Source organism: Oncorhynchus kisutch, unplaced genomic scaffold, assembly GCF_002021735.2.
Source record: "Oncorhynchus kisutch isolate 150728-3 unplaced genomic scaffold, Okis_V2 scaffold1105, whole genome shotgun sequence".
Classification (NCBI taxonomy): domain Eukaryota; kingdom Metazoa; phylum Chordata; class Actinopteri; order Salmoniformes; family Salmonidae; genus Oncorhynchus; species Oncorhynchus kisutch.
The window spans coordinates 28,610-52,850 of NW_022263050.1; the positions used below are offsets into that span (position 1 = coordinate 28,610).

Genomic DNA, 24,241 nt, shown 5'->3' on the forward strand with positions numbered 1-24,241 from the left:
AGAGCGAGTAATTGTTTACATATTTTATGTCAATCCTAGACTTTCAAACCTCTTATTCCCCAACAACTGACAATTGGGACCTCCACCGTATCTCGGGCTCTGTAATTGTCACATTGTTTCTGACGATTATCAGAATCCCACAGTTCTTAGCTTTCTAACAGTACTTAACTGTCGTTCTGCCCCTGAGCAAGGGAGGTAACCCACTGTTCCCTGGGCGCGGATGACGTGAATGTCGATTAAGGCAGACCACGCACATCTCTGATTCAGAGTGGTTGGGTCAAATGCGTAAGACACATTTTAGTTGAATACATTCAGTTGCACAACTGACTAGGTATTCACCTTTCCTTTTCCGTTAGCATGTTTCTGTAAGGACCGAAATGTACTTTATGCGGGCAGAATACAATATTATGCATCGTTTATAAAATGCCACCAGAGGGCGTCAGAGTTGAACAGGTTAAGAACAGCTATGACTACAGACAAACAGGTATTCGTTGGTAATAGTACTTTAAGGAATGAGCAGCAGTAAAAGGGTGACCCAGACTCACCCTGGTTCTTGAGGGTTGAAGACAGTGAAAAATGATCATTAAGTAAATGGGACTTTTCAATTCTTGAATAAAAATCTTTAATGAACATGAATTTAAATACAATTGACTTGAGGATCAGAGCAGGCAGGCTAGCCCTGTGCCTCTACCTCTGCGGTTCATCTCAACCAAGAGGTTGTGTGGGTTGTCTTTCTCTCTGTGGGTGTGAATCACTATGAGCTCTCCCTCTGCCTGCCATTTGGCTGATCAGAAGCCTTCTGCTCTTTCTTACTCACATGAACAGGAGGAATGGCCTCTGGGGTAACCTCCTCCTCTATCTAATGCCTCTTCCACCTCCTCTTTCTGACTGTGTTCGACTGAGGTCACTCGTTCTCTCTCCCTGGGTGTTGGATAGTTCCTCCTCCTCTGTGTCTTTGTGATGGTGGAGGGCGTTATCCTGTTCCGGCTTCCTCTAAGGGTGTGCACCGTAATCTCTTTCGGTGTGTTGAGGGGTTCAGTGGTTTTGGAGGGAGTCTGAAGTTCGATCTCTAGAGATGAGTGTGGGGTCTGTCAAATCAAATGTATTTTTATCCGCTGATATCTCAAAGTGCTGTACAGAAACCCAGCCTAAAACCCCAAACAGCAAGCAATGCTAGGAAAAACTCCCTAGAAAGGCCAAAACCTAGGAAGAAACCTAGAGAGGAGCCATGCTATGAGGGGTGGCCAGTCCTCTTCTGGCTGTGCCGGGTGGAAATTATAACAGAACATGGCCAAGATGTTCAAATGTTCATAAATGACCAGCATGGTCAAATAATAATAGTCACAGTAGTTGTCGGGGGTGCAGCAAGTCAGCACCTCAGGAGTAAATGTCAGTTGGCTTTTCATAGCCGATTTATTAAGAGTACCTCTACCATCCTGCTGTCTCTAGAGAGTTGAAAACAGCAGGTCTGGGACAGGTAGGACGTCCAGTGAACAGGTCAGGGTTCCATAGCCACAGGCAAAACAGCTGAAACTGGAGAAGCAGCACGGCCAGGTAGACTGGGGACAGCAAGGAGTCATCATGCCAGGTAGTACTGAGGGATGGTCCTAGGGCTCAGGTCCTCCGAGAGAGAGAAAGAAAGAGAGAATTAGAGAGAGCATACTTGTGTTTGTGTTGATGTTTTTTTATTTTATTTAAACAGGGAGTCACACTGAGATTAAACATCCATTTTACCACAGTGCCCTGTAAAAGCTGTAAAAGTTGTAGTCATATTGAACAACTACCAGAGAGAACCTTCTCTACATAGGAATTGCATACCATGTTTTTTTCCATACATCAAAATAATACTTTATTGTCAATCAGCCATTACTAACTTAGATAAGGCCTCAACAAGGCCCCAGTTAATGGTTGAAAATGTGGTACCAGTTTGTGTCAAGAACTGTGTCAAGAACTGCAACGCTGCTGTTTTTTTACGCTCAACAGTTTCCTGTGTGTATCAAGAATGGTCCACCACTCAAAAGACATACAGCCAACTTGACACAACTGTGGGAAGCATTGGAGTCAACATGGGCCAGCATCCCTGTGAATGTTTTGTACACTCAGTACATTAATAGTATTGGTACGTGTTCTTGCCATAACCTGTAAAGCTGGAGCAGCCTGCGAGGCAGGGGGAGGTGTAGGTGATGCCGGTGTCTGAACACTCAGGGTCCCACTCCCCAGCCAAGCAGTAGCAGTCTCTGTTACACTCTGACAACAGGCTGCCATCGTACACCAGGGGACCTGGGGGACAGAGAAAATGGCTGGTAATAATGATGTTTAAATAATTGTTGCTGAACTATCATTGACACAGGCACAGTGACAAAACAGCCAGGAATCCTGGCTCAGTAACAACCATACTGTATATTCCCACAAGAGGGAGCCCCGGCACAAGCCCATGTGTGTTTTGGTCTAGCTCTCCCTCATATTCCACTGATCAAAACTTTTGTTTTTATCAACCCACCAACCAACCAACCAACCAATCAGATATCATATTTACGCTTGTAGGACACGGTCAGACCAGCCACCTGAACGTTGTCACACTTAGTGCCAGACTGCAGAGGGAGGAGGAGGTAGGCCATGAAGGAGGTGACGAAAGACAGCTGGGCTCCAGACACAACGCCAAGCTTATACCTCTTCATCAGTAGATCTCCCAGGAATATCCCCACTGCACCCACAGGCAGGTTCAACTCACCTGGAAAAGTTATACTCACACGTCTTTTCACGTCTTTTTTTCACGTCTCACGTCTTTTCACGTGCTACCAGTGTGCTGGAGTTTCATTTCCACACATGTTCAACAAACCTACAGGGGATGGGAGAGAACAAAAAAAGTGTATTTAATGCCATTCAACATCAGTGCTGACAGGAGGGAACATTTCAGTTGGAGCATGTCCAGGTTTCTATGGCTTCGTTGAGACAGGCAGCCCAATTCAGTCATTGTTTTGAGTAATTGTTGTAACTTTAATGTGTTCATGTTTAAGTTAATTCATTGAGCTGTAATTAAAGATATTTCTTTACAGTTATTTACATATGTAATTGTATTGGTTAGTATTGAATTACGCTTTTGACTGCAAGTTCCAGAATGCCTTGCGACAGGAACGAGAGTGAGAACGCGCAAGTTATGTGCTGGTGCAAAGTGATTAGGCTGACCTTTCCGCTAGCATCTTACCTGCATTGCTCTGTAGAATCTAAAGTTCTTAAATGTAACGTGAACAAGTAATATTACTAAAAGAAGCGTTCATATCCACCCCAACGTCCCGAGTCATTACTTTGTAGACAGTTATTCTAAAAGTAATTGCTCTTTTGACCAATCAGATATGCTCTGAAAAAGAGCTGATATGAAAATATCTAACGTGATAATTTCCCATCATTATTCAACAGGCTAATGGGTCTCCAGTTGTCTATATAAAGAGTATCCTTATTAAGTTTGGGAATCAAAGTAATTACACCTTGTTTTAAGGAAGCCGGTAACTCCCCATTTTCTATTGATTCGTGAAACATAGCAAGAATGAAAGGAATCAATTTATCAGTGAATGCTTTATAAAACTCGCTTATTAAACCATCATTTCCAGGGGACCTATTGTCCTTAAGGCTTTTAATACAGTCTTTTATCTCAATTTCAGGTAACTCATCATCACAAAAATCCCTGAAATCATTATCTATCTTAGCAATGTTTGCAACACGTCATGCTCTTATCAACTGAGCTACGAAGGAGCACGTCGACGTCACTAGAATGATGACAAGCAATTTTAAGGGATTCTAAAGGGAATCAGAATTCCAAACTAATTTCTATGGCAACACAGTTGTCAATTTTGTAAACAATCATTTTCGAACGTGTGTTGCCAAGAGACATCTAACCGACGTTCTATGGAACGTTTTCTGTGCGAAAACAACAACTTTGCTGCTGACAACAAACTTGTTTGATTTTTGAGACCTGAGAACAATCGACTGGAAAATGCCTGGGTGCTTTTCAAGACTGGCGGAGAGAGTGCGTGGACGTCGGCGGCCTACTGCGTCGACAGGTTGTTCAAATTCATTTGTGGCTTGTTTTTCTTGTCTTTTTCTGTTTTGCAGGGTTCGTGATCGTCGACAGGTGGACAGCGACTTCGAAGAGGGTATGTGGAGTTTACAACTCTTATTTTACTACATTTAACAATGTCATTATAATTTGCGAAATGTTGTGTATTTCTATCATTCAGACTTGGCAAAAATGCTTGTGCTCGAGATATTGTAGCTTGCTAGCTAGCATTAACTTTAGTAACTGTTGCTAAGCAATCAACTTTTGCTACCTAGCTAGCTAATATTAGCAATCTTGCTATGTTTTAATGTCCTAACAATAGTTTATTTTATATTCCAATGTTCCTCATTTTAGAAACAACTGTCCTGGATGAGGTCCAGTTGGATGTGCCATTGGATGATGTGCTAGATGTTCCACAGCTGCCAGTCCTCCTTGATGTCCAGAATGCTGCTATGATCCTTGAGGATGTGCCAGATGTGCAGACTATCCTTGAGGTACAATTTTCTGAAAATGCCACTGGCATTTGGCAGTTGATTCCGATTAGGTTCAGCCCCCAGTACTGTGGGCCTGTTGTGATCAGGGTAAGAGACCCCCCCCCCCCCCCCCCCCCCCCCCCACACACACACACACAGTCACATCACTGTTACAATGTTTACTGTTTCCAACATGAATGTATTGTAATGTGCAGAACAATGCCGGTCCGGTGGTTAAAGCTTGGAGAACATTCCAGTTCATCGGCCCCATCATCACCTACATGCGTGGGGGATCCCAGGTATGTGTCTTTGTAACAACCTAATCATAATCTATATTGTCAGTCATTTGATCTTGATGGAAATGTGTCACAGCAATTGCCGAAGTGGTTTTGTTGATGTTGTCTTGTTGTTTATCTCAACAGCAGGTGGTGGTGAGGATGCACCACGTGAGTAGGGTGAAAGGCCTGGAGACTCAACTGGTGTGGGCCATCTCCAAGGAGACAGCCAGGCTTAGTCCTGAGGGCATCCCCTACTGTGCCACCAAAGTGCAGTCCATCACTTGGATCCAGGTAAGACGTAAATACTACTGAAACAGTAGTAGGTTAGGCTTTTCTTCACTTATTCCATTTGGCCTTAATATGTATTCTCTCTTTGTCAGCGTGTGGCTGGCAGGGTGACCCACTATGCGTCTCACCTCCGCCAAGAGACGTCTGTGGACGTGACGCTTGGCTGCTACCAGGTAAATAAACGATTTCCTATGTATATAGACTAGACATTACTGGGCATTTTTGCATTCGATTTGGTGAGTTTTCTAATAATGTGTGTGTGTGGTAAACCGGTGTGCTGTGTGTGTTTTGAGCAGCAGACTGATGTCTCAGTGGTGTACGCCACTCTCCACATGGGGCTGGACGGGCTTCTCTCCTCTTCAGCGTGGTCGGAGGCTGCCTCCTTCTCTACTCCCACCACTCAGCAGTTCACTGACCCAGAGCCTGAGGGCCACAACTGCTATGAGGTCAGACGTTACACACACATACTATTGACTAGGAGCATTAAGATCCTTCCATTGACCGATTGTTTGTTATGTCATTGCACTGGTCACTGATTTTGAATGCTTGTTTTGTTGTCGTAGGGCTGGGAGGAGGACCTGCTGCCTGAGGAGAGGGAGGTTCCTCTGCTAAAGTGAGTTCCTCTAAATGTCTGTGTAGTCTGAGCTTGTCAGATGCTGAAGGATAGTGGTCATAATGCTGTTATCCCCCATTGACTCTAATGGTTGACATGCTTCATTCCCTCCCTTTCACAGCCTCTACCTTACCACCAAGAGAGTGGAGGACATCGTCCTGAGGCTCGTCTCCTTGCGCCAGGCCTTCACTGTGAGTGGACCCACTGTTCTTTTTGTCTCTGTGACTTCTTGTTCTGTCTCCAAGAGGAAGAGGTCTCACCCTAACTCTTCCCTCTTCCCTAGACCCTGCTTGGTTCCACCCTGAGCAGGAACCATCTGTTTGTGGCAGGAAAGGTCCTCCTGGGCAGCCTTGTTCAGGCAAACCACATGGTAACTCACTAACTCATTCTCTTTCAAGGGAAAGAGAGCGTCCCTGAGGGGAAATGTGTTCTGTTCACTAAGATGCTCTTTTCTTTGTCATAGGACGAGGCCAAATTCATCCGTACCTATAACGACTTTGTGGACTACCTGAGTGACCCCTCCAAGCGGAATGACATTGAGAGGGAGCTGGCTGAGGCAAAGGTGAGTTCATTAACTCTTTCAAGTCTCACTGAGTTCTTCCATATGCATGTCTTTTATACATCACAGTAGCTGATCTATATGAAATCATTCCTATTTTCTACAAATGTGTTTTCTTGTCCTAGATCCTTGTCCTAGATCCTAGATTCTTGTCCTAGATCCTAGAACAGCTGGTGCTGTTTGGGATGATGACAGCTCAGAAGTCCCTGATGGTGGTAAGTAGCATCTCACTGGAACATGTTTTGATATCTCTCTATTAGCAGTTTCACTTAAATTCCTCATCTCTTCTATTCTCTTTTCTCCTCCTTTGTTTCTTTTAGCACCCTGGTGGGTTCGTGGAGCGTCTGTGTTCTCTCCTGTACTCCTTCCTGCCCACTGCTGCCAACATGGAGCCAGAGGCTGATAGAATCCTACTGCTGCTCAATGTAAGAGTCAAGAGGTTACTTCCTGTTTACTTCCATATTCTTAGTGTACTTCCTTTTGACTTCCTTATTCATGGTTAACCAGGTTTCAGTATTTCTAATTGTCTCTCTCCTCTTGATAAGCTAGTAACTCAGAGCCATTTTCTATGTGTTGTGTGGTGTTCTCTTCAGGGCGGACTGATGGCTCTGCTAGATGACATGTTTGGCCAGCAGCTGGCCTGGTATTTTAACTCCGAGTCTCTGGTCACTGAGCTCTCCAGCCTCCTGGAGTACCACTTGGAGAACCTCATGGCCAGCATGTAGTCCTACTGCAGGGACCATACTCCTTTCTCCTTCTCTCTCTCTTTTGAAGGAATTGAGGACTTGAAGTGCTTTGTTGAACCCTGATTAGTTAACACCCATTAATTTAATGTATTCTCTTGTTTTCTCTCCCCACAGGATTATTGTGACACTTTGCCACCCAACAGGGATCTAGACACCAATGCACTACATTACTTTGCACTGAATTTGACATTTTTAAAATAAAATAAGTTGTAGTTCAAAATCATTTTTGTTTCTGTCTTTTCATCTATTTGATTTTATGACCATTTCCTCTTCCTGGAGGTATAATGCATATATTAGAATATTACATGAACAATGATGCTTTATTATCTGCATATGGAAATAAAAAACAACGTTTAGTTGATTTACAGATACTACAGGCCCACACTTTATATGGTTTTGTACAGTGGTTTGTGATACTGGGGCGGCAGGGTAGCCTAGTGGTTAGAGTGTTGGACTAGTAACCGGAAGGTTGCATGTTCAAACCCCCGAGCTGACAAGGTACACATCTGTAGTTCTGCCCCTGAACAGGCAGTTAACCCACTGTTCCTTGGCCATCATTGAAAATAAGAATTTGTTCTTAACTGACTTGCCTAGTTAAAAAAAAAATACTGTACTATTTAAAAACATGTAGGATGACATACACTGAGTCCACAATAGACTAGGAACATCTTCCTAATATTGAGTTGCACACTCTTTTCCCCTCAGAACAGCCTAATTTCCTCTGGGCATGGACTCGACAAGCTGCCCTAAGCGTTCCACAAGGGTGCTGGCCCATGTTGTGTTGGCTGGACGTCCTTTGGGTGGTGGACCATTCTTGAGACACATGGGAAACTGTTGAGCATGAAAAAAAACAGCAGTGGTGCAGTTCTTGACACACTTAACCCGGTGCACCTGGCACCTACTAACATACCCCGTTCAAAGACAGTTAAATCTTTTCTCTTGCTGAATCACCCTCTGAATGACACACACAATCCATGTCTCAATTCTCTCAAGGTTTTAAAATCATTCTTTAACTCCCCTTCATCTACACTGATTGAAGTAGATTCAACAAGTGACATCAATAAGGGGTCATAGCTTTAACTTGGTCAGTCTATGTCATGGGAAAGAGCAGGTGTCCTCAATGTTTTGTATTATCAGTGTGTGTAGTAACCTGGTACAGTATAAAGTATACCACTAGAGGGGATCATTTCTTCAGTCTTGAATGTTACTTCTCACTATCCCTACTCTACATTAACAGTCACCCAAGTTACCGGAGTCTACAATGGCAATCTTAGTTTTTTATATTTGCCATTAATGTCTGAACCATTTCCCGTCTTTCCCACTGAAACCAGTAATGTGAGCGTTCATGTGAGAGAGGGTGTAGTAGTGCATACTGACCACTAGTTGGATCATAGTGTGGGTGGTGGAGTTCATGCAGGAACACAGAGGGTAGAGACATTCTCCATCACAGTGGAAGGCAGAGTAACCCGTAGGAGCCAATACCCAGTCCTAATGGAGAGAAATACCATAGAAATCGAATGACAAGATTAGATGAATGACTAGAATAGACTCTTTCTATGAGAAATACATGATAAAGAATGCAAAGAACATACTCTACAATGCACATTCTACACAAATGCCTTGCTTCCCTAAAAATACTAACTGTGTGTTACAGCAGATAACGTAGTACAATGTTAGCTCATGATTATCTATTCAGTACAATGAGTAGTTAAGAGAGACAGAATCTCACCTTCTAGCCTTGTTCACTGAATCTCACAGATAATTCATGTCTCTTACAAGCCTGATGCCCACTGTTGACATGACTGTGATCTGAAAGGGACCAAAAAATATGTTATGAACCAGAAAAGACTCATGTACACTTTGGATGCATTGGATTTCAAATTAAATGTAAACGTAACTTAAGTCATTTTGTAATTTGGATGAATTATCCCTTTAAACTGTGTATAAAACAAGTTGAACTACAAGATGAAAAACCAGTGTTGTCCCCTGACCTTGTATGTATACTGGGCAAGGGCAGATCGTATTTGGGCTTCTTTTTATGGGGTTTGGGTTTCAGGGCAACAGGGGGACTGGTTGGCCCTGAAGAAACTGGTTAGATGAGTACTTGAAGGCTTATATCTATATTTTGGAATATTGGATTTTAATTTCGGGAGGCTTTCATCATGGAAAAGGGACCAGACCACTTTTTTTGTTAGTTAACCTAAACGAATCACGACCCTCTATAGAATAACAACAGTGACAACAGTTGACTGCTATTTAAGTAATCATTTGACTGTCAAATCCATGTATTGGTGTGTGGCCATTGACTTTTATGGAGAGGCCGCCCCACATTTTCTGTGCCATTTCCTGGGCATTTCATTAACTCCACGTTCTAAGTTCTGCGCATCCCAGCGCTTGGAAAAATCAATGGTACAAGACCTAAGATATTGATCTTTTAGGAGGTGCGTAATGGGCTGCAGGGAAGTCAGGCGTAGGAGAGCAGAACTGGGTTATAACGGGAGCAGTTTAATGAGGAGAAAACCAACAGCACCCTGTGCACAAAATATGGGATGAAATAACCCATCGCAAACCAGTCTGAGGTGCACATACACTTTACAACAAACAATTCCACACAGAGACATGGGGGGAACAGAGGGTTAATGTAAACCAGGTGTGTGGGAAAACAAGACAAAATTATGGTTTAATAAGCTGTTGGAAAAAAGTTTGGATGTTGCCACACACATACCTACTTGTTAACAAAATTAAGGAAGTTTCCTTTAAAATTATTCATAAATATTATCCTGCCAACCACTATATGAAGAAGTTTAAGGAAAACATCAACTCAAATTGCTCCCTTTGTAATGACCACCCAGAAACAGTTGTGCATCTTTTTTGGCATTGTATGCATGTAAGAAAACTGTGGCAAGACATCAGTAGGTTTATAATTGAACACATTTATGAAGATTTGACACTATTGTGGAGAGATGTACTGTTTGGATTCTTTACATACAATAGAAATAAGCGGAATCATTTTTATGTAATTAATTTCATTATTCTTTTGGCCAAATTTCATATACACATATATACATATACATGTATATACAATCCATATATACATATACAGCATACATACAATCTATGTATGCTTGTGTTCTCTCATGTGCTTTATGTATTGATTTGTTGTTAATAAAAAATATTTAAAAAAAAAAAGATAAGAGCATGACGTGTTGCAAACATTGCTAAGAAGATAGATAATGATTTCAGGGATTTTTGTGATGATGAGTTATCTGAAATTGAGATAAAAGACTGTATTAAAAGCCTTAAGGACAATAGGTCCCCTGGAAATGATGGTTTAATAAGCGAGTTTTATAAAGCATTCAATGATAAATTGATTCCTTTCATTCTTGCTATGTTTCACGAATCAATAGAAAATGGGGAGTTTCCGGCTTCCTTAAAACAAGGTGTGATTACTTTGAATCCCAAACTTAATAAGGATACTCTTTATATAGACAACTGGAGACCCATTAGCCTGTTGAATAATGATGGGAAATTATCACGTTAGATATTTTCGCATCAGCTCTTTTTCAGAGCATATCTGATTGGTCAAAAGAGCAATTACTTTTAGAATAACTGTCTTCAAAGTAATGACTCGGGACGTCGGGGTGGATATGAACGCTTCTTTTAGTAATATTACTTGTTCACGTTACATTTAAGAACTTTAGATTCTACAGAGCAATGCAGGTAAGATGCTAGCGGAAAGGTCAGCTGAATCACTTTGCACCAGCACATAACTTGCGCGTTCTCACTCTCATTCCTGTCGCAAAGCATTCTGGAACTTGCAGTCAAAAGCGTAACTCAATACTAACCAATACAATTACATATGTAAATAACTGGAAAGAAATATCTTTAATTACAGCTCAATGAATTAACTTAAACATGAACACATTAAAGTTACAACAATTACTCAAAACAATGACTGAATTGGGCTGCCTGTCTCAACGAAGCCATAGAAACCTGGACATGCTCCAACTGAAATGTTCCCTCCTGTCAGCACTGATGTTGAATGGCATTAAATACACTTTTTTTGTTCTCTCCCATCCCCTGTAGGTTTGTTGAACATGATTGGAAATGAAACTCCAGCACACTGGTAGCACTAAAGACGTGTGAGTATAACTTTACCAGGTGAGTTGAACCTGCCTGTGGGTGCAGTGGGGATATTCCTGGGAGGTCTACTGACGAAGAGGTATAAGCTTGGCGTTGTGTCTGGAGCCCAGCTGTCTTTCGTCACCTCCTTCATGGCCTACCTCCTCCTCCCTCTGCAGTCTGGCACTAAGTGTGACAACGTTCAGGTGGCTGGTCTGACCGTGTCCTACAACGGGTAAATATGACATCTGATTGGTTGGTTGGTTGGTGGGTTGATAAAAACAAAAGTTTTGATCAGTGGAATATGAGGGAGAGTTTGACCAAAACACACATGGGCTTGTGCCGGGGCTCCCTCTTGTGGGAATATTCAGTATGGTTGTTACTGAGCCCGTATTCCTAGCTGTTTTGTCACTGTGCCTGTGTCAATGATAGTTCAGCAACAATTATTTAAACATCATTATTACCAGCCATTTTCTCTGTCCCCCAGGTCCCCTGGTGTACGATGGCAGCCTGTTGTCAGAGTGTAACAGAGACTGCTTCTGCTTGGCTGGGGAGTGGGACCCTGAGTGTTCAGACAACGGCATCACCTACACCTCCCCCTGCCTCGCAGGCTCTTCCAGCTTTACAGGTTACGGCAAGAACACGTACCAATACTTTTGAATGTACTGAGTGTACAAAACATTCACAGGGATGCTGGCCCATGTTGACTTCAGTGCTTCCCACAGTTGTGTCAAGTTGGCTGTATGTCTTTTGAGTGGTGGACCATTCTTGATACACACGGGAAACTGTTGAGCGTTAAAAAAAACAGCAGCGTTGCAGTTCTTGATACAAACTGGTACCCCTGGCACCGACTACCATGCCCCGTTGAAAGGCACGTAAATATTTTGTCTTGCCCATTCACCCTCTGAATGGCACACACACAATCCATGTCTCAATTGTCTCAAGCTTTACAATATATTTTTTAAACCTTTCCCCTCCTCTTTATCTATACTGATTTAAGTGGATTTAACTAGTGACATCCATAAGGGATTATAGCGTTAACCTGGATTCACCTGGTCAGCATATGTCATGGAAAGAGCAGGTGTTCTTAATGTTTTATACACTCAGTGTAAATTAGTTATTTTCAACCATTAACTGGGGCCTTGTTGAGACCTTATCTAAGTTAGTAATGGCTGATTGACAATAAATTATTATTTTGATGTATGGAAAAATATATGGTATGCAATTCCTATGTAGAGAAGGTTCTCTCTGGTAGTTGTTCAATATGACTTGAACTTTTACAGCTTTTACAGGGCACTGTGGTAAAATGGATGTTTAATCTCAGTGTGACTCCCTGTTTAAATAAAATAAAAAAACATCAACACAAACACAGGATATGGGGTACACATGGTATCACATCATTACATACTAGGCCCTACTGCACCTGTATTCCAGCACCATTCCAGCATCTGGAATTGACTCAACATGTTTGAGGTGGGGGATCAATACATGTGGGGGAAGAGGTGGCTGTCGAATGTATGATTCTGATATGTACAGGTAAGTTCATTGTGTGTGTGTGTGTGTGTGGGGGGGGGGGGGGGGGGGGGCGTCCATGTTTGTGTCCGTACTCTGAGGTGTGTTTGAATATGAATGAGCAGCAGTGTTGTGATGTGTCCTATTCCGTCCTTGCAGAGTGATCTTCCTTGGCCTCATCACATGTCTCAGTGGCTCCTCCTTAGGAGGGATGGGGACACCACTATGGGCTGATTTCAAGGTTTTACTGCTAACCTACAAAGCATTGCATGGGCTTGCTCCTACCTATCTCTCTGATTTGGTCCTGCCGTACATACCTACCCGTATGCTACGGTCACAAGACACGGGCCTCCTAATTGTCCCTAGAATTTCTAAGCAAACAGCTGGAGGCAGGGCTTTCTCCTATAGAGCTCAATTTTTATGGAATGGTCTGCCTACCCATGTGAGAGAAGCAGACTCGGTCTTAACCTTTTAGTCTTTACTGAAGACTCATCTCTTCAGTGGGTCATATGATTAAGTGTAGTCTGGCCCAGGAGTGTGAAGGTGAACGGAAAGGCTCTGGAGCAACGAACCGCACCGCCCTTGGTGTCTCTGCCTGGCCGGTTCCCCTCTTTCCACTGGGATTCTCTGCCTCTAACCCTATTACAGGGGCTGAGTCACTGGCATACTGGTGCTCTTTCATGCCGTCTCTAGGAGGGGTGCGTCACTTGAGTGGGTTGAGTCACCGATGAGATCTTCCTGTCTGGGTTGGCGCCCCCCCTTGGGTTGTGCCGTGGCGGAGATCTTTGTGGGTTATACTCGGCCTTGTCTCAGTAAGTTGGTGGTTGAAGATATCCCTCTAGTGATGTGGGTCTGTGCTTTGGCAAAGTGGGTGGGGTTATATCATTCCTGTTTGGCCCTGTCCGGGGGTATCATCGCATGGGGCCACAGTGTCTCCTGACCCCTCCTGTCTCAGCCTCCAGTATTTATGCTGCAGTAGTTTATGTGTCGGGGGGCTAGGGTCAGTTTGTTATATCTGGAGTACTTCTCCTGTCTTATCCGGTGTCCTGTGTGAATTTAAGTATGCTCTCTCTAATTCTCTCTTTCTTTCTCTGTCTCGGAGGACCTGAGCCCTAGGACCATCCCTCAGTACTACCTGGCATGATGACTCCTTGCTGTCCCCAGTCCACCTGGCCGTGCTGCTTCTCCAGTTTCAGCTGTTTTGCCTGTGGCTATGGAACCCTGACCTGTTCACCGGACGTCCTACCTGTCCCAGACCTGCTGTTTTCAACTCTCTAGAGACAGCAGGATGGTAGAGATACTCTTAATAATCGGCTATGAAAAGCCAACTGACATTTACTCCTGAGGTGCTGACTTGCTGCACCCCCGACAACTACTGTGACTATTATTATTTGACCATGCTGGTCATTTATGAACATTTGAACATCTTGGCCATGTTCTGTTATAATTTCCACCCGGCTCAGCTAGAGGAGGACTGGCCACCCCTCATAGCCTGGTTCCTCTCTAGGTTTCTTCCTAGGTTTTGGCCTTTCTAGGGAGTTTTTCCTAGCATTGCTTGCTGTTTGGGGTTTTAGGCTGGGTTTCTGTACAGCACTTTGAGATATCAGCGTATAAAAATACATTTGATTTGACAGACCCCACACTCATCTCTAGAGATCGAACTTCAGACTCCCTCCAAAACCACTGAACCCCTCAACACACCGAAAGAGATTACGGTGCACACCCTTAGAGGGAGCCGGAACAGGATAACTCCCTCCACCATCACAAAGACACAGAGGAGGAGGAACTATCCAACACCCAGTGAGAGAGAACAAGTGACCTCAGTCGAACACAGTCAGAAAGAGGAGGTGGAAGAGGCATTAGATAGAGGAGGAGGTTACCCCAGAGGCCATTCCTCCTGTTCATGTGAGTAAGAAAGAGCAGAAGGCTTCTGATCAGCCAAATGGCAGGCAGAGGGAGAGCTCATAGTGATTCACACCCACAGAGAGAAAGACAACCCACACAACCTCTTGGTTGAGATGAACCGCACAGAGGTAGAGGCACAGGGCTAGCCAGTCAGCCTGCCTGCTCTGATCCTCAAGTCAATTGTATTTAAATTCTTGTTCATTAAAGATTTTTATTCAAGAATTGAAAAGTCCCATTTACGTAATGACCATTTTTCACTGTCTTCAACCCTCAAGAACCAGGGTGAGTCTGGGTCACCCTTTTACTGGGCAAATAGAACTTCCATATCGTCAAAGACTAGGCCGAAACGTTAATCTTTTAACCTTGCTTGAATAAAACAATGCATTTTTTATAGTGAGCAAGAGTTGGGCTTTTTCCTTTTCTATGATGATTCAAATATTTGGATGCACCTCAACTCAACGTTGGTTGAGCGCCCTCCATTTTTGTTGGCAAATAAGACATGTTTTTTTTAAATGTACAAAGTAAATTATTCAAAGCATCAACATTGGGATGTGTCCCACTTATTTACACAACCTAATCCATACTTGCAAAGTGAAATATTATAGAAAAGTTAAGAAATTAAGTAGTAAACAGAAGAAAAGCAGAATTGAGTTCAATTATAATGTGAATAATTTAATGGTCTATGGTTCAATCCCTTTTCTGCAGGTGTGATGAATAATTAATATTGTTCCTCCTCTTCCTTGTGGCAGGCGCAGCAGCACACTGCCCTCCAAAGCCTGCAAAATAATCGCCAGACTGCCCCTTTCCTAGCTCTGCATGGAACATCCAGTGTCACATCCTTGGTGACGTGTGGGGTGACATCCGGAATGACCACAGCAACATCCTCTGGAAAGGGAAAAAAGAGGATCAGAATGTAAACTAATGCAAACCGTAGCTTCTAAACACTGGCCAGTTGAAAGGTTCTACTAAGATGTCATGACAAACGGCACCTGTCAGAGTGCTCTCTAAGTGTTACTCACCTGCTTGGATGTCAGCTGGCAGAGTGACGAAGACGGCCATCGTGAGAGTCCTTTCTTCAGGTGTGACGTCCACAACCTCCAAGAGGGAAGAGATGGGCGCTGCCTCTGTATTAGGGGTCATGTCCACCACATTCAGGTTGGAAGAAGCAGGATCTGCCTCTGTGTTAGTGGTGATGTCTTGAACCTCCAGGTGGGAAGAACCCGGATCTGCCTCTGTGTTAGTGGTGATGTCCACAACCCCCAGGTGGGAAGAAGCCGGATCTGCCTCTTTCTTAGGGGTGATGTCCTCAACCTCCAGGTGGGAAGAAGCCGGGTCTGTATTATGGGTGACAACAACAATCCTGATGAGCTCTACTACTACAAGGCACCAAGATGTCATCAGAACAGGCATCTGTCAGAGTGTTCTCTATCATTTCTACTCACCTGCTTGGATGCCAGCTGGTAGTGTGGTGGAAACGGCCACCGTGAGCACAGGGGGGACTGGTAGGGTGGCTGCAGGGGGCTGGAAGCAGCTCTGCACCTCGTCAGCCACAAAGCCACAGACAGAGCTGATATAAAAAGGGCTCTGCAGGTCATCGGTGGAGAAGGACTGACTGATTCTCCCGAGGATCGACCGCACAGAGTCAAAAGCAGCAGCCCGGGAGAAAGGGATGTGAGGGGAAGGGTCCTTTAACATGCAGGAGAGCTTCTCCACTACGGCCGCCACCATGCCCACGGCCATCCCGCTTATTAGGATTGGGTGCTCTGAATGGCCTTCCTCTGGCTGAAGCCACAGGGCCAGGAGGAGCCTGGGCACCACCTCCACCACCACCTGAGATGGGCTGAGCAGGTTGCTACGGGGCTCATTGGACTGCTCGCCCAGAATGCTTCTCACAGCTTTCTCCACGATGCTGTGGACCTTCGGATCGCTGAAATCAACAATAAGGAGAAAACAAAGGTAAACGATGTGCAATGTACTCACTTAGAACACTGTCTTAGTCTGTTTCTGCGTAGTTCCAGATGTGTAGATAAATGGATCAAGTCATATGCAGGGCAGTACATGGAACTCACATGTCAGCTGGGGAGGTGGGGTGCATGGAGCGGCGGAGCTTGCAGAAAGCCTCGTGCTCTATGTTCATCATTTTTAGGCAAGTGTTTACTTCCCAGGCCTGCAGTATGAAACAGGAAGTCCCATTGGTGTAATTTCACAACAGATCTATTCTGCTGTGCTAACTCGTTGTTGAAAGGCTAGTAAAGAGCTCACTAACTTGTAGTTTGTCTCTAACTCTCATTCTCTTACCAGCCGAGCGAGGTCGTTTCCTTCCTCCAGGGTTTCCTTCCACACCCTTCAAATAAAACACAGAGCAATTCAACTTTCCTGGCTTCTGATTTTTCTGTTGTTTATTTTACCCACACCTCCTGGAGTGCTGCTGGTGGCAGGGAATGGCAGTGAATGTGAGTGCTGACGTGGTACTCACCTCTCCCTAAGAGATTTTTTGCCCTGAGACACCAGCCAGTTGCTCATGTGCTCCGTGGTGACATGGGGAGGGACCTGGCCTTGACTCTGGAGCAGCAGATAGTGGACCATGAGCTTCTTCTGCAAGATGAGGTAAGGTGTGAGTCTGTGCCACGAAATACCATATCATGTGCTTTCAGAAGGGCCTCTCGCAACATTTCACAACTTCAAGTGATTATTAAGAACTCTTATGACCACCTTCTCTAAACTGTCTTGAAATACAACTCTTTTTCTGTTGTTTATGTTTTTGTGGGCTGAATCTCACCTGTTTATTGTAATATGTTTCCTCCCAGCAGGCCTGCAGAGTCTGAAAATAAAGGCTGCTTCTACAGAAATCCTTTGAAGATAATGAAAATAATGAAAATAATGATGCTTTGTTATGCACATTATGCACAGGCATTTACAGTATGCTAAAATGAATTTATCCTAAGATTACCTTTGTGGGACCATAAGTGAACTCCGGAATGCACCAAACCCTATCCATGGTAAGATGGGGAAGAAATGCAGCGCTATAGATATACGGGATGCTCTAGAGACAACAGGAATGACTTAAAGTCGCGAATGATCAATGGCTGGAGTCCTCCAATATGCTGCACTTAGAATTGAGTTGTAGGGATGTTTGGCGCAAAATAGAATGTTTACATTCTATTGCCATGGAGAAATGGAATGTGTAGAACCTGTATAATTGGGTATGCTTCTATGTCTTTATTTCGTGAAACATTAAACTCTTTATTTTGTCATAATGTGTATATGAGGATGTAGGAGCCCGTCCAGATTCATGACCCGATTATCCAGGTGCATGTTGCTTAGACCAACTAATCCAACCTTGGTTTCCAAGTTAAATACATTGTTTATATATGCCTATACAGTATCTTTATATTATCCACATTGTAACAAAGTGTTTGTACACTTTAGCTATGCAGCTGTAATTACATTTTTTTTTAAATACACTGAATTATTAGTATTATTATCAAATTATTAACATCCCCTCTTGACCTGGCCGATTTGAATTGGTCCTTGTGTGCAATTTGGTGCATAATATAGGGGAACAACATCACACTGCTACACCTATACAAATCTATCGACCACATCCATTTAAAGCAATGATTGTCAATTGAAAATGTGGTTGTTGTGTTATCCTGTTGTGCGGTTTGAGTGTCAGTCCCCTTAAGCACATTATTCCAATATTTTTCCATGCTCTGAATTGACAGAATGGACACTTTTGAAAAGATATTCGGTTAAAAATAAGAGTATGAATGACAATAAACGTTTGACTTGGATTGTGTGAATAATAGTGTAGTAAACAATATCGCTCAGCGTAGGAACTTTTGGTGTTTGGAAAGTATCCGTTTTTAGTCTCCATGACACGTATCACTTCGTTGTCTTGTTGGTAATAGTACAAATGCATGACAGTCCGCATTGTAATGGTCTAACAGGTGTTTTTCCTTTTGTTTCTCACAATAAACAGACATTTGAGAACGGAATTGCTTACTGTTGTACCTATGATGTACAGACACACAAAAGCTGTACAGTGTAGTTTGAATAATCAGTTTCAATTATTTGCAGATGTATTCCCTATCATTTACAAATCGAAAGATGTAACATTTGAAATTAATGTGGCAGAACAGTTTAGCATAGAGTTCTTGTGGGAGTCTTCTCCTTCAGTCTTTTTGCCTCCTTGGCCTCGCTTCTCATTACATGGGATTTCCCCAGTGCCAACTTCACATGAGATGGCCGCTGTCTACTGTCATGTGGTGCTGAATGACAGATATCGCTATACCGATATTGCTGCTGTCCATGGACCTGAAATGTACAATCTTGCCTATTTGCATATGTACGACCGTCCAAACTTGACCCCACACACATACACAAACATTAATGCTAATCTCTCACACACTTTCGAACATTGCACAACCTGCAACAAGACACTGAAAGATCATTTTATTCCACGTGTGTTTGTGTTTGAATAAAGACCCGAAGAATGAAATCAATGTGTGGATGTTGATTGGACAATGTATATGTGCTTTGCAGAAGCCTTTTTTTTTAATTCCCTGTAGCGTGTATTTTACTGGAGCATGATCAGATTGCTTTGTTTAAACCAGAATGAAGATTTGGTCTGAGAAACTATGCCGATTATAGCACGATAGCTTTATTTTTATTTTTAATAAGGCAATGTATATATGACCCCCTTTCAAAGAGTCACTCATTTATCACTTTCTTGCAGATATACAGTGCCTTCAGAAAGTGTTCATACCCCTTAACTTATTCCTCATTTTGTTTTCTTACAGCGTGAATTCCAAATGGATTAAATTATAGTTTTTTTATCATCTCACCCAGCTACAGACAATACCCCATAATGACAAAGTGAAAATATGTTGTAATTTTTTCTCAAATGTATTGAAAATGAAATACAGAAATATCTAATTTACATAAGTATTCACAATACATGTTAGAATCACCTTTGGCAGCGATTAAAGCTGTGAGTCTTTCTGGGTAAGTCTCCAAAAGCTTTGCACCCTTGGATTGTACCATATTTGCATTTCCATAATATATACAGTACCAGTCAAAAGTCTGGACACACCTACTCATTTAAGGGTTTTTCTTTATTTTTAAAAATTTTTACATTTTAGAATAATAGTGAAGACATCAAAACTATGAAATAGCACAATTGGAATCATGTAGTAAGCAAAAAGTGTTAAACAAATCAAAATATATTTTATATTTGAGAATCTTCGAAGTAGCCATCCTTTTCCTTGACCACTTTGCACACTCTTGGCATTCTCTCCAACCTTTTCATGAGGTAGTCACCTGGAATGTTTTTCAATTAACAGGTGTACCTTCTTAAAAGTTAATTTGTGGAATTTCATTCCTTCTTAAAACAGGTTGTGTTGTGGATGGTTTACAGAAGATATCCCTATTTGGTAAAAGACCACGTCCATTTTATGCCAAGAACAGCTCAAATAAGCAAAGAGAAACAACATCCCATCATTACTAAAAACATGAAGGTCAGTCAATACGGAACATTTTAAGAACTTTGAAAGTTTCTTCTAGTGCAGTCGCAAAAACCATGAAGCGCAATGATGAAACTGGCTCTCATGAGGAAGACCCAGAGTTACTTTTGCTGCAGAGGATAAGTTCAGTAGAGTGAACTGCACCTCAGATTGGAGCCCAAATAAATTCTTCACAGAGTTTAAGAAACACACACATCTCAACATGCACTGTTCACAGAGGAGACTGCGTGAATCAGACTTTCATGGTCAAATTGCTCCATTGAAACCGCAACTAAAGGACGGACACCAAAAATAAGAAGAGACTTGCTTGGACCAAGAAACATGAGCAATGGACCTTAGACTGGTGGAAATCTGTCCTTTGGTCTGATGAGTCCAAATTCGACATTTTTGCCTTTCAATGTGTGTGTAAAGACTCCAGGGTGTTTAGTTGGGTCTACTCTTCATTATAAAACTATTTGTTGAATGGTTTAAAATCCATCAGAAGCTCAATAAGTCTTGACGGGGACAGAGCTTGTTTTGACAAGGAAAGTGAAAAGGACTGAGGGAAAGTAAAATGGAAAATACATGGAAAGGAACATGGAAGAACCTCAAAGAACATTGCATTTTCAAGATCATGTAACATCAAAATGCATCTTATATTCCTGCCCTGACAGAAAAACCACATGATTTCAACTTACATTTTATGTGAGCACAAATGACATTTTGGAACACAACGTGATCACATTTTCACATGTGTAGTTTCATGTAATCACATGTTGCTTTACATGTTATCACATTATCTTCACATAAGATTACATTAAAACATGTTTTTGGTACACTTCCCGTGTTCATGTGAAATTCATGTGTTTTTTGCGTAAACGCCCTGCAGTTCCACACTCAAGGATCTTAATAATGCTTTAAATGCACATGTATGATTGTGCATGTGTAATGGGTTGAAAACAAAGTCACTAAAAACAGACACCCATTTATTATTTATCCCCCCTAATTGTTTCTGTATTTGTCTTAATGAATCTTAATGGGATTTTCTACATACTTTATCGTCAGCAGTCCATCAGGCCAATAGATGGCGCTGTTGCACTGTTGTAACAGGAGAAACATTAAGTTCTGGTCAAGAGCTCACCATCTGCAGAATAAGGACCAGAACTTTACAGAGGTAAACTGTGTCAGTTCTTTTACTATTACAGGTATGTAACAGCACTTCAAACGTTCAAATATATACACAATATGTAATAACATGCTATTTAACAACTTTGTCAAGATATTATCACGTTAGGAAAGGTTTTGTTTTGGCTTTGTGTCGAACTGAGTGAGAGAAGAAGGTGATTTACATTGAGTGAGAGTGTATGTTAGCTTGATGCTAGCTGAGGTAAAAAAAACATTTACGAGTCACAAAGACTATGTTTACTGAGTAGCTGACTTGTACTGGATTTTGTCTAGGAGATTTTTTATCAAGAATCCATTTGTTAGGGATTTCTGAGTTGGTTTTACATGTTATTGGTTGTTTTGTGTAAAATTGTGCTCACTAGCTGGTAAACTGGCCGAGCACGCTCAGTCTGGTGGACTTTTAGTGCATACAGTGAGAGAGAGAAGATTTTCTGGAGGTGCCACTATCTTAAAGCTGAATGTATTGTTGTCACTTTTCTATAGAGGTAGAGGTATATAGAGAAACATTAAGTTATTTATGGTTTCATATATAGGTGTTTCTATTGTATGAATGTGAAATACATTGTGGTTTTCATGTGAAACCGTACACTAAGACAGGGTTATTTGTGGAACATTTTTTATTTCTGCTTTAGGTAAAGTGCATTTATGTTGTTTAATTTAAAGTGTGCACTTGTTTGATGTGAATATTTTCAAAGTACTAACAAGAAAATAGACAATTGAACAAGAGAAAAAAAATATTCTTCAAAATAAAGAAAGCGGCAGAACTTTGCAGACTTAAACTTGTGTCCGTTCTTTTTACTATTGCAGGCCACCTCAGCTACACATGTACTCTGTCTGCACACGCATCCACGCATGCACATACACACGGACAAACACACACGAATGTTCTCTCTCTTGTGTTTGTCAGCAGTTCATCGTGGCCCTGTCGTTCGCCTCCTTCACCAAAGCTCTGTCAGGGACCTACATGAAGAGTGCCATCACTCAGAGAGACACTTTGACCTGTCCTGCTCTCTCATCGGACTCATAGACAGCAGCTTTGAGATGGGTTTCAACAATAACATTGAGTTGCTTGAGAATTCATGTAGTAAAAACCAGATACAGACTACAGTATGATCCATTTTTTTTGTGGTTCAATCAGAGTCTGCTCTCAATACTGTCCAGTTTTATAGTTGTTCCTATTAATTGATTGACTGGCGTTTGTCCATGACTCTACTGTCAAACCCCTAACATTGTTGTATTTGATGCTATGTTGTTGCAGCCTAGTATCCAAACTGATATACCATTTTTAGTTGAAAAAAAACAGTGTTTATAATTTGCAATTCCTGACTTCTGTAGTGTTGTGGTTTCTTGCAGGTAACCTGCTGTTCCTGGCTGTGGTCAGCCATTTTGGGGCGAAGCTGCACCGGCCCAGGCTCATTGCTATGGGCTGTTTCCTCATGGCTGTAGGATCCTTCCTCACAGGCCTGCCACACTTCTTCATGGGACGGTAAAACAACTGAAATACTGGTTAAACTTATACTTGTAGAGATACTCCAATGCAGAGGATAGTTTCACTTTAGAAAGAAAGAAATGTATCCAGTTGTTGATTAATTTCAGTTAACTTCGAACTAAAGTCTTGCGTAATTGGTCAACTGCTTGATTATGTTTTGGGGCCATACATGTTAAGAGAAGGGATTAACTTGTTATGGCTGCAATCCTGTTAACGGGATAAGTGTCATCAACAACCGCTGAATAGCATAGCGCTACATTCAATAAATATTATTAAAAATATTTAAATTCATGAAATCACAAGTGCAATATAAGAAAACACAGTTTAGCCTTTTGTTAATCCACCTGTCATGTCAGATTTTGAAATTATGCTTTACAGCGAAAGCAATCCAAGCGTTTGTGTAAATTTATCGATCGCTCGACAAAACATTAAGTACACTTAGCATCAAGTAGCTCGGTCATGAAAATTTGAAAAGCAATTCAATTTATTGTTTACCTTTGATGATCTTTGGATGTTCTCACGAGACTCCCAGTTACACAACAAATGTTCCTTTTGTTCCATAAACATAATTTTTATATCCAAAATCCCTCTGTTTGTTTGGCGCGTTATGTTCAGAAATTCACAGGAAAGAGCGGTCACGACAACGTGGAAAAATTCCAAATAGTTTCCATAATGTCCACAGAAACATGTCAAACGTTTTTTATAATCAATCCTCAGGTTGTTTTTAAAATTATGATCGATAATATATCAACCGCAAATATCTTTCACAGTAGGAGAGGGAAAAGCAATAGCTGTCCAAAATCTGTTGCTCGAGCAAAACTCATGTGACCACTTGATGCAATGTTATGTTTCTGGCTCATTTTTCAAAATAAAAGCCTGGAACTATGTCTGAAGACTGTTGACACTGTTGAAGCGATAGGAAACGGAATCTGACTCAGTTACACCAGCTCCGTCAGGAGGAATGGGACAAAATTCACACAACTTATTGTGGGAAGCTTTTGGAAGGCTACCCATAAAGTTTGACACAAGTTAAACAATTCAAAGGCAATGCTACCAAATACTAATTGAGTGTAGGTAAACTTCTGACCCACTGGGAATGTGATGAAAGAAATACAAGCTGAAATAAATAAATCTCTCCTATTATTCTGACATTTCACATTCTTAAAATAAAGTGGTGATCCTAACTGACCTAAAACAGGGGATTTTTACTAGGATTAAATTTCAGGAATTGTGAAAAACTGAGTTTAAATGTATTTGGCTAAGGTGTATGTAAACTTCCGACTTCAACTGTATATATATATATATATATATAAACTCAGCAAAAAAATAAATGTCCTCTCACTGTCAACTGCGTTTATTTTCAGCAAACATAACATGTGTAAATATTTGTATGAACATAACAAGATTCAACAACTGAGACATAAACTGAACCAGTTCCACAGAAATTTGACTAACAGAAATGGAATAATCAAAATCAGTGGTCAAAATAAAAAGTAACAGTATCTGGTGTGGC

At 41.9% G+C, this 24,241-nt stretch overlaps 1 protein-coding gene across 1 annotated transcript in view; it reads left to right on the forward strand.

Annotated features, from left to right (window-relative positions):
• The first annotated feature begins 21,219 nt into the window (after nt 1-21,219).
• Nucleotides 21,220-24,241, forward strand: part of LOC116364613 (uncharacterized) — a 29,033-nt gene continuing 26,011 nt past the window's right edge. The window contains exons 1-2 of the mRNA XM_031817635.1: nt 21,220-21,259; nt 22,150-22,725. The gene's annotated coding sequence lies outside the window, so the exon portion shown is untranslated. The remainder of the gene's footprint in view (nt 21,260-22,149; nt 22,726-24,241) is intronic.